The 11958-nt window shown below is 36.5% G+C and overlaps 1 pseudogene; it reads left to right on the top strand.

The window, feature by feature from the left end:
- The first annotated feature begins 10096 nt into the window (after positions 1 to 10096).
- LOC118917119 (Y-box-binding protein 1-like) lies at positions 10097 to 11506 on the top strand (annotated as a pseudogene).
- Positions 11507 to 11958: the final 452 nt, after the last annotated feature.

Below are 11958 nucleotides of genomic sequence, written 5' to 3'. Positions count from 1 at the left end.
AAACTCATCCCATGCTCTTAGCTAGGAAGAATTAATATTGTCAAAATGGCCTCCTGCCTAAAGCAATCTACAGATTCAATGCAATCTGTACCAAATACCAAGAGTATTCTTCAATGAACTGGTACAAATAGTTTTAAAATACATATGGAAACACAAAGGACCCTGAATAGCCAAAGCAATCCTGAGAAGGAAAAATAAAGCAGGGGGATCTCGTTTCCCAATTTCAAGCTCTACTACAAAGCCACAATAATCAAGACAATTTGGTACTGGCACAAGAACAGACCATAGGATAGAGAGGTCCAGATATTAACCCAAACATATATGGTCAATTAATATATGATAAAGGAGCCATGGACATACAATGGGGAAATCACAGCCTCTTCAACAGCTGCTTTTGGCAAAACTGGACAGCTACATGTAAGAGAACAAAACTGGATCATTGTCTAACCCCATACACAAAAGCAAATTCAAAATGGATCAAAGACCTGAATGTAATTCATGAAACCATAAAACTATTAGAAAAAACCATAGGCAAGAATCTCTTGGACATAAACATGAACAACTTCTTCATGAACATATCTCCCCATGCAAGGGAAACAAAAGCAAAAAGGAACAAGTGGGACTATATCAAGCTGAAAAGCTTCTGTACAGCGAAGGACACCACCAATAAAACAAAAAGGCATCCTACAATATGGGAGATTGTATTCATTAATGACAGATCTGATAAAGGGTTGACATCCAAAATATATAAAGAGCTCATGCACCTCAACAAACAAAAAGCAAATAAGCCAATTAAACAATGGGCAGAGGATATGAACAGGCACTTCTCTGAAGAAGAAATTCAGATGGCCAACAGACACATGAAAAGATGCTCCACATTGCTAGTCATCAGAGAAATGCAAATTAAAACCACAATGAGATATCACCTCACACCAATATGGATCACCACCATCCAAAAGACAAACAAGAAATGTTGGCGAGGTTGTGGAGAAAGGGAAACCCTCCTACACTGCTGGTGAGAATGTAAATTAGTTCAACTATTGCTGAAAGCAGTATGGAGTTTCCTCAAAAAGCTCAAAATAGAAATACCATTTGACCCAGGAATTCCACTCCTAGGAATTTACCCTAAGAATGCAGCAGTCCAGTTTGAAAAAGATATATGCACCCCTATGTTTATTGCAGCACTATTAACAATAGCCAAGAATTGTAGGCAACCACTGTCCATTAGTAGATGAATGGATAAAGAAGATGTGGTACACATACACAATGGAATATTATTCAGCCATGAGAAGAAAACAAATCCTAACATTTGCAACAACATGGATTGAGCTAGAGAGTATTATGCTCAGTGAAATAAGCCAGGTGGAGAAAGACAAGCATCAAATGATTTCACTCATCTGTGGAGTATAAGAACAAAGAAAAATACTGAAGGGGCAAAATAGCAGCAGATTCACAGAACCCAAGAATGGACTAACAGTTACCAAATGGAAAGAGACTGGGGAGGATGGGTTGGGAGAGAGGGATGGGGGGGAAGAAAGGGGGCATTATGATTAGCGTGTGTAATGAGGGGGGGGCATGGGGAAAGGTGTACAACACAGAGAAGACAAGTAGTGTCTCTATAGCATCTTACTACACTGATGGACAGAGAGTGTAATAGGGTACGTGGCAGGGGAATTGGTGATGGGGGGTGTCTAGTAAACAAAATGTTCCTCATGTAATTGTAGATTAATGATACCCAAATAAAAAAATGAAAAAAGTAAGAAAATATGAATTTAAGTCATAAAGAAAAAAAATGTTAAGAAAGTAATTCCATGATTACTACTGAGACAGGGACTGTGGGCTTAGACAGAGTAGGGTAAGGGCCTCCGGAAAAAACAAAGCAAGATAATCAATTGTGGGATTTGCTTTGGCCTGCTGGAGGGCCCAGCTTATTTTTCTACTTTACCCAGGTGCTGCTTTTCTTTCTCCAGCCCTAAACAAATGATTTGCAGCTTGGGCAATGCAGCAAGCAAGCCCAAAACAATGCAGTAAAAACATGAAGGATTCCATCTTGAAAATAAGATTGCATCGTAAAACCCAATTAGTTAAAAAGTAAGTTTCCTAACAAACAGACAATAATTTAGCCCACTTTGGAAGCAAAGCAGGCAGTCTTGAGTGATATGCTCCCAGATCAGGAAGCTGCTATCCTGGGTGGAAATCAGAGCAATAAAGTTCTCGTTAATAAACAGGAAGACCAGTAAGAAACTTACTAATGTGTTTTCAAAGATAAACATTTTGGGACCTCTGAGCAGGTGTACATTCCTTGCCCTTTGTCTCTCAACTGCCTATAAAAACCCCTAGACAACGCACCACTCCAGGGCTCTCTTGTCCCCTCCTGGCCTGAGCCAGGAGCTCTGTCCTCTCGCTTTCTCTCTAAATAAAAGCCTCTGCCTTGCTCTCCTACCTTGAGTGTTTGTGAAGTTCATTCTTCGACTCAATGAACAAGAACCTTGGCATCACTATCTTGGTGTGACTTGCTACAGAATACTCCATATAAGCAAGTCTGAAGTGAAGTGCCTAACACCTTGAAAATGTGTGGTTTCTGAAACACTGAAGTGTTATTTAGCTTTCTGTATAAAAAAGGGATTATATTCTTCCATATAAAAGCATAATCTTGATTCTCTAATAGAAGCATCACATGATATATACATATATACATATTTACATACATGTATTTATATATTTATTATAAATTTAAGTGAACACACATATATTTTCACAAATTAATAAATCCAGTGATTCTTTATGTTGCTCTCTCCATTAATATGTTTCTAGCCAGTTTTAATATTTCCAATAAGAAAGATTAAAACATGCAGATATCATAGTAAATAATAACTATCATAATTTGTTATTTAGAAATAAGCCTAAAATGTGCAAAATAAAATGATACATTATTTAAAACATTAAAATATCAAAATAAATTGAGTAATATTCCATCTTAAGAGACAAGTAGAGTCAATTTCTTGATGATGCCAATTTTTCAAATGTATCTACAGACTGATAATTCTAATGAAAATACAATAGGTTTATTTATTGAACTTGATGAAGCTTAGTCTAAAATATATTTCTAGAGCAGATATATTCCAGAAATAGGGAAGTCCCTCTCAAAATAGGAAAGATAGGAAGATTTGTCTTACTAGGTTTCAAGACTTATAACAAAGCTATCATTAAACTGTAGAAATTACAATGATGTGGAGTAATGAGAGAGAGCCAGACACTGAGGAAAAGGATGCATAATCCAGAAAGAGACTCACAAAAACTGAACTTTGTTAGAGAGAAATCTGTCACTGAACATGAGAAAAAATGTGGACTATATGTAAGTGGCACTAGGATAATTGATTATTCATAATGATAAAAGTAAAGTGTTTCCTTACCTCTCACCAGTAAATTCCCAGGTGGACTAAAAATTTGGATGAGGAAGAAAAAATTTCAAAAAATGTAAAAAACATGGGTAAGTTTGAGTATTTACTAATTATTTAGATAAGAAATATGATTAATGAATTTGACTACTTTATAATTAAGCAATTCTGTTCATTGATAGAGTCCACATAGAACATCTTTGTTCAGATAAGAAAAAGACAAAAGCACTAATAGGAAACATTACAAAAACACGAACAGTCATTTTCCAGGAAGAAATCATGAATGTCATAACCATATATGAAGATACATAACCTTAATAGTAATCAGGAGCATATAACACTCAGAGGTTCCATTTCTTATTATAAGATAGAGAACCAGTGTGTCTAATACAAAAAAAAAAAGGAAAAACCTCCAAAGCACATTGATGGAAATGAATAAATGAATTGTATTATATTTATAAAATGAAGTATTATGCAGCAATAAAATTGAATGCACAGTGTAAAGGATCTTAAAAACTTTTTGCTTTACACAAAAAGGGATATTCACATTCCACAAAAATATGTAATTACAACTTTTAATATTTTAGAACATGCAAAGCTAAAGAGCATTTTGTTTGACATCCATACATCATTATAAATATAAAGAGAAGCAGAACTATAAAATATAATTAAGGATAGTATTTCTCTCTAAATTAGGAGTGACATAATTCACTTCAAAGATACTGATAATGTTCTTTTTCTGACATTGTATGTCTTTATCATCAGTCTTATTCCTTACATATATTTGCATTTGTAAACTATTTAAAAATAAAATATTTAAAATAAATAAGGAGAAAGTAATGATTGTTTCCAATTGCTTTCTAATGGTTAGAATTGATTTATATGGCCACACCTGCAAGAGACATAGAAATGCAGTTTAGTTTTACGCAGAAGAATAGGAAGTGGGTTTGCAGTTCCACCAATACTCTCTGCAAGTCTGTTCGTCTCCTAAAATATCAGTGTAACCATTTCCCACACATAGAACACTCTCATTCTTTCCCCACATGAGATATCACAAAGCTCCATGCTATCACTGCATCCAGTTCCAAAGCAGGTTCTTCAGGTGAGACACAATGCTCCCATCAGGAAATGGGGTTAAATGTCAACCAAAATAGAGAGAAACTGAAGGAAATCAAATCCCTCCACATCTAGAACTTCCCAAGGGCAGCCACGGAATGTTTCTTCTAGTTTAGGAGTCCACTTTCACATCTGAGTTTCAAGGAATAATGGTAAAGTTTGCAAAAGTCTGATTTTAGGATCTTATTTTGGGGTTGTCATTTCTTCTTAGAAGTCAATTAAGGGCTGCAAAATTATTTTTGAATCAGTTAAGTGAGGCACAGTAGCAAATCTTTAAAATGGAGAGAATAAAACAGCAAAGAAGATAATTGGCAAAAGTGCATTTGGATTCTGTTTAAAACAATAAAACGCTCTGAGACATGATGAAAGTAAAGCCTGTCTGTGCTCCTCATGGTTGCTGCCCGGGGAGAGAAAAAAATCTCTGCAGGTTGGCATATCAGTGCTCCTCAAGGAGATTTGAATCAAGACTTTTATATAAACCTTGCATCTTTCCATAAAGCTCTGCTAGCCACAATATTAAAATAAGCAACTAGGTCCATTTCCTCTGAACTTTGGGAATTTGTCAAATGGAAAGATGGAAGAGGCCCATTTCATTTTTATTTTCTCTTGGCAAGTATGTGTTCATTTTTTTCTTGGTTTTACTTTTTTTTTTTAAGGAATATGGAAAACCCGAATTTCAGGAATACAAAATCCAAAAGTGATCACTTTATCACTTATATTCTGAGATATCTAGGTAAGAGTCATTCAATACTTTTGGTCTGGGTTACATTTTTGGAAAACTTTTTCTCTGTTGGGGCTCAGTAAAACACCTCTTCTTTGAATTTCTAGATATTCCAGTGTTCTGATTTTCTTGGAATGGTCCAGAATTTTTTTGTCAAATATCTTAGAACTCTACTTCTTGGTTAATTTTATTTGTATCACACAGTTTTCTTTCATCAAATTATTTAATTATGCTTAGACATTTCATAAAGTTCATAATCCCTCACTCTTAAGGGTGCAATTTAGTCATATGATGTATGCATTTTTATTATTATAACAATAGTAAGAAACCATATGAAAAACAGTTTAAATATACCCAGGAAGAAACAGAAAATTTGAACAGACCAATTATCAGCAATGAAATTGAATTGGTAATCAAAAATCTACTTAAGAATAAAACCCCTGGACCAGATGGCTTCATCTCTGAATTTTATCAAACATTTAGTGAAGACCTATTACCCATCAGCCTTAAAGTTTTCCAAAAAGTAGAGGAGGACACTCATTCTATGAGGCCAGTATCACTCTAAAACCAAAATCAGGCAAAGACACCACAAAAACAGAAAATTACAGACCAATGTTCCTGATGAACAACAATACAAAAATAATCAACAAAATATTAGCAAACCAAATTCAAAAATACATCAAGAACATCACCCATCATGATCAAGTAGGATTTACTCCAGGGATGCAAGGATGGTACAACATTAAAAAATCCATCAACATCATACACCTCATCAACAAAAAGGACAAAAGTCACATGATCATCTCCATAGATGCTGAAAAAGCATTCGACAAAATTCAATATCCATTCATGATAAAAACTCTCAATAAAATGGGTATGGATGGCAAGTACCTCAACATAATAAAGGCCATATGTGACAAACCCACAGCCAACATCATGCTTAAAGCTGAAAGCTTTCCCTTTAAGATCTGGAACAAGACAAGGATGCCCACTCTCCTCACTTTTATTCAACATAGTTCTGAAAGTCCTAGACACATCAATTAGACAACACAAAGTAATAAAAGGCATCCAGATTGGTAAGGAAGAAGTTAAACTGTCATTATTTGCAGATGACATGATATTGTACATAAAAAACCCTAAAGAATCCACTCCAAAACTACTAGATCTAATATCTGAATTCAGCAAAGTTGCAGGATACAAAATTAATACACAGAAATCTGTTGCATTCCTATACACTAACAATGATCTAGCAGAAAGAGAAATCAGGAAAACAATTCCATTCACAATTGCATCAAAAAAGAATAAAATACCTAGGAATAAACCTAACCAAGGAAGTGAAAGACCTATACCCTGAAAACTACGAAACACTCATGAGATAAGTTAAAGAAGATACCAATAAATTGAAATACATCCTGTGCTCAAGGATAGGAAGAATTAATATTGTCAAAATGGCCATCCTGCCTAAAGCAATTTACAGAGTCAATGCAATCCCTACCAAAATACCAATAGCATTCTTCAATGAGCTAGAACAAGTAGTTCTAAAATCTATATGGAACCACAAAAGACCCCCAAATAGCCAAAGCAGTCCTGAGAAGGAAGTATAAAGCTGGGGGGATTCCCCACACACACACTTTAAGCTCTATTACGAAAGCCACAATAATCAAGACAATTTAGTACTGGCACAAGAACAGACCCATAGATCAATGGAATAGGATAGAGAGTTCAGATATAAATCCACACATATGGTCAATTAACATAATAAAATAAAGGAGACATGGATATATAACAGGGAAATGACAGCATCTTCAATAACTAGTGTTGGCAAAACTGGACAGCTACATGTAAGAGAATGAAACTGGATTATTATCTAACTTCATACACAAAAGTAAACTCAAAATGGATCACAGACCTGAATGTAAATCATAAAACTCTTAGAAGAAAACATAGGCAGAAATCTCTTGAATATAATCATGAGCAACATTTTCCTGAACACATTTCCTTGGGCAAAGGAAACAAAAGTAAAAACGAACAAATGGGACTAAATCAAGCTAAAAACTTCTGTAGAGCAAAAGACACCATCAGCAGAACAAAAAGGCATCCTACATTATGGGAGAATATATTCATAAGTGACATATTTGATAAGGGGTTAACATCCAAAATATATAAAGAACTCACACACCTCAATACTCAAAAAGCAAAAAATGAGCGGAGGATATGAACAGACAATTCTCCAAAGAAGAAATTTAGATGGCCAAGAGGCACATGAAAAGATGCTCCATATCACTAAAACCACAATGAGGTATTAGGTCACACCAGTTAGGATGGCCAACATCAAAAAGACTAGGAACAACAACTGCTGGTGAGGATGCAGATAAAGGGGAATGCTCCTACACTGCTGGTGGGAATGTAAATTAGTTGAACCTTTGTGGAACGCTATATGGAGGTTCCTCAAAAAAACTAAAAATAGAAATACTATTTGATCCAAGAATTCCACTCCTAGGAATTTACCCAAAGAATACAAGATCCCAGATTAAAAAAGACATATGCACCCCTATATTATTACAGCACTATTTACAACAGCCAAGATATGAAAGCAACCTAAGTGTCCATCAGTAGATGAATGGATAAAGAAGAGGTGGCACATATACACAATGGAATTTTATTCAGCCATAAGAAGAAAACACATTCTACCATTTGCAACAACAGGGATGGAGCTAGAGGGTATTATGCTCAGTGAAATAAGCCAGGCAGAGAAAGACAAGTACCAAATGATTTCCTTCATTTATGGAGTGTAACAAAGAAGCAAAACTGAAGGAACAAAACAGCAGCAGACTCACAAACTCCAAGAAAGGACTAGTGGTTACCAAAGGGGAAGGTGGTGGTGAGGGAGGGAGAAGGGGATTGAAGGGTATTATGATTGGTACACATGTTGTGGGGGTGGGGTCATGGAGTGACATCTTACTACACTGATGGACAGTGACTTCCAGGGGGTACAGGTGAGGACTTGATAATATGAGTGAATGTAGTAACCACAATGTTTTTCATGTGAAACCTTCGTAAGTGTGTATATCAATTATACCTTAATAAAAAAATAGGTTAAACATATGAAAAACAATAGTGTTCATTGCAAAAATAAAACTCATTTATTTGTAGGAAGTTAAAAATGGAAATCTGTTATCTTCATTCCCTGTTTGCCCTTCATTGATCTCCACTCCTCGTCCTTACTTTTCTGCAAGTTACTACTGGTCAGTGCTGTTGATATTTAAAATTATACTTTAAGGTCATTTCTAGACACTATACTATGTAAAATAGATGCATACATGAGACACTCTCCTGGGAATTGACTCATTCATTTTAATATTTATAAGGATGACTTGTACTAGCTTTTACAAGACAAATGTCCTAAAATCTCAGAGGCTTAGCACCCTGTATTTACTTACCCATTATGTCACAGTTGATATGGTTTAGCTGGCTTCTTCTGCACTTGAATCAGGCCATCTGGAACACATGGTCTCAAAGGCCACTGCTCTAGGGCATAAGCAATACCTACGAGGCATCTGGCTCTTGTCTACTTCTCCTCAGAGTTAGCAGGCATTACTTTCCCTTGCAGTCCATTGGCTATAAATAGTCTTTCCCCTGAAAACTTCCTAAACAGAGGCTGCAGCATGGAGTGAATCACCTGAACATTGGGTGAGCACTCAATATCATCTTTCTCATTCATTTACCACAGTCAAATTATTTCCCGATGTTAGTATACAACAATGTTATACCAATGACATTTTCCAATCAAATAAAGTTTTTATAATATAAATATAAATAATAATATAATATAATATAATTTATAATATAAAAAGTATCCTTTTTGGGGGCCTGTAAGACCATAAACTTAAAACATTAGCATATATCCTTAAAGAGCCAAAATATTGTCCAGATTAGGTCATATCTCTAAACATGATAATAAGAGGAACAAATAGGAACTGAGGACAAAAATATCTAAATGGAGTATCTCCTGAGATAATACAAGTTACCTTTTCATCACTGTACTAGAGGAAATTAGTAGTTCTGAAGCCAAGGGCATCAGCAGTATTTTGGCTTTAGAAAGAGAATCTCAATAGTGGCTTACTGTATACACACAGTTTCGAAATGTCCTAATTCTGCTCTGTACTGTGTCAGTACAAGAACATTGTTTGGAGAAGGAGGTTTGGGACACCTCTGATCTCGTAAAAGCTGTTTTAGTTGCACCCACACAAATCACAGCCATCTTCTTGAGTGATTCACCAGTCTTTTCATGAAATAACAGTTTTGCTGAAACTTTATGCCCTCACTTAAATTTGACCATGAACTATTAGTTTATTTTCTATGAAATGTTCCTGTTAGGTTACTGACTGAAGCAACTTGTCTCTCTGTATTATTGAAAATAATTACAAAAAGCCATTGAAATATTAAGTCAATATTATATTGAGATAGTTAATAATAAAGTATGGACTGTATCTATAGCAAAATATGACAATGTTATATTTTCTGAAAACTTTTTATTGCATATTGGTTTATATCTGATATCTTTGACAATTACTAGAGAAATTCCATCATCAAATTTATACAATTTGATTAAAAAATTTATCAGGGCTCTTATTTATAATTAATGCCAACTCTTTTTGTGAATGACACCAAAGCAAGTAGGATTTACTCCCAAGTTTTATCCATTTAATTAACTAATTTTTGCTCATTAGCTGAAAAATGTGCTTTTGGTGGGATTGACATGATTCCATAGGAACCCAGCTCAGCACTGATTTTGAAATAAATTTGAGATGGTGTTTTCGTTAGTGGCACTGCAATGCATGTGAGCTGAATCTCAAATAACATGCAGGTAACCATAAGCTATCATTTTGTCAATTACTGTGATGGTTTTTGAGAAATGGGGTGATTTGGGAGTTACCTATTCCCTTTCAGAAGCTCTTTTTAAAGTTAACTTTCGGATTCTGCTTAGTGTGACTAACATAAATGTTTGCATATTTTGGAATACTATTTTAGATTTAAGAACTTACCTAGTACCACCATTGTCTGATCACAGAGAATGCCATTTTCTTTCCTTTATATGACTATCAGATTCTTTGGGCCCCAGAATTCTCAAATTCTAAAGACTAGGACAATACCTGGAATATATAATGAATGAGAACAGAACAAGGTAACTATGTGTAGTAATATGAAGCTTAGGATGAGGAGCCCCAGAAAGCCCTCAGCACCCCGGCGCTGCTGTCCTAGTTAGCATGGCAGCCCGCGGAGTGGCAGCTACCCAGTCACAATCACCGCCCCCCTGGGCAGTCCCCACCTCGGCGCTGCGGACACCGAGGGCAGCTGCGAGCTGGTGACCTCACAACGATGGCGCCTCCGGGCTGGGACAACAAATTCATGGCAAGGAAGGTTTTGGGAACAGGGTAAGAAATGGATACGGTTTCATCAACAGGAATGACACAAAGGAAGATGCATTTGTACAGCAGACTGCCAAAAAGAATAAGCCCGGGAAGTACCTTTGCAGTGTCGGAGGTGGAGAGATGGTGGAATCCGATGCTATGGAAGGAGAACAGGGTGCAGAGGCAGCTAATGTTATCCACCCTGGTGGGGTTCTAGTGCAAGGTGGTAAATGGGCAGTAGAGTGACCATTACAAACGCTATCCACGTCGCAGGGGTCCTCCACACAGTCACCAGCACAATGAGCAGTAGTGAGTGGGGAAGGATTGGAGGATGGGAGACTAGGGAGAGAACAAGGTCAGGCCCAACAGGGTGGCCCCATTGCAGGCTACGGTGCTTACCTCAAGCGGAGACCCTGTGCACATGGACCACAGTATCCCAGCCCTTCTGTGCGGAGAGAAGTGATGGAGGATGCTGCTGACCCCAGGGCGCAGGAGAGCAGGGTAGGCCAGTGAGACAGAATATGTGTGGGGTTACAGACCACGACTCTGAGGAGTCCTCCTTGCCAAAGACAGTCTTGAGGGAATGGCAATGAAGAGGATAAGGAAAATCAGGGAGATGAGATCCAAGTCATCAGCCACCTCAACGTTGGTACCTATGCAGGCACCCTGAAAACCCTAAACCACAAGATGGCAGAGAGAATTTATCTGCTTCAGGAGTGGGGCTGAGTCACCGCCCGCTTACCAGCTCTACCATCATCCAGTTTGGTCATCCAAGAAGAAATGAAGATGAAATTCTAGCGATAATAAAAGAACAGAAGATTGGAGCTGAAGGCCTTAAGTGCTTGCTTTTTGCCCATTGACCAGATAACCAGAACTATCTGCACTACCTAAGCAGCTTGGGGTTTTTATTATTTTTACCTAAAGATGTTTCTTTTTGGTAATGACAAACATGTTTTTTTTTAAATAAACAAAATCCAGGTTTTCTCAATACACTTTTTAAGGTGTAAATTGTTTCATATTTGGTCAAGTGGAGATTTTTAAGAACCTCATTTCTAATTTGTAATAAAAGTTTACAACTACATTTTTTTCCAAACAGTAAACAAATAGCAAGCACCTTAATAATGGTTTTATAATACAAATAATAATAATATGAGGGTTAATAGCTATCATATTTCATTCAAAGGCCTTTCAAATACTTGTGAGTCTCATGACTGTACTGATTTGAGGTAATGGCAAATGCCCACACACAGATAGTACATTGAAACTTATCAGCCATGAACATATTAATTTGAATTAGCTGATCTCTGTTTAG

This window comes from Manis pentadactyla, chromosome 3, assembly GCF_030020395.1.
Source record: "Manis pentadactyla isolate mManPen7 chromosome 3, mManPen7.hap1, whole genome shotgun sequence".
Taxonomy (NCBI): Eukaryota; Metazoa; Chordata; class Mammalia; order Pholidota; family Manidae; genus Manis; species Manis pentadactyla.
The sequence above is the reverse complement of the archived record's forward strand: the minus strand, read 5'-3'. Positions and strand labels throughout refer to the sequence as shown.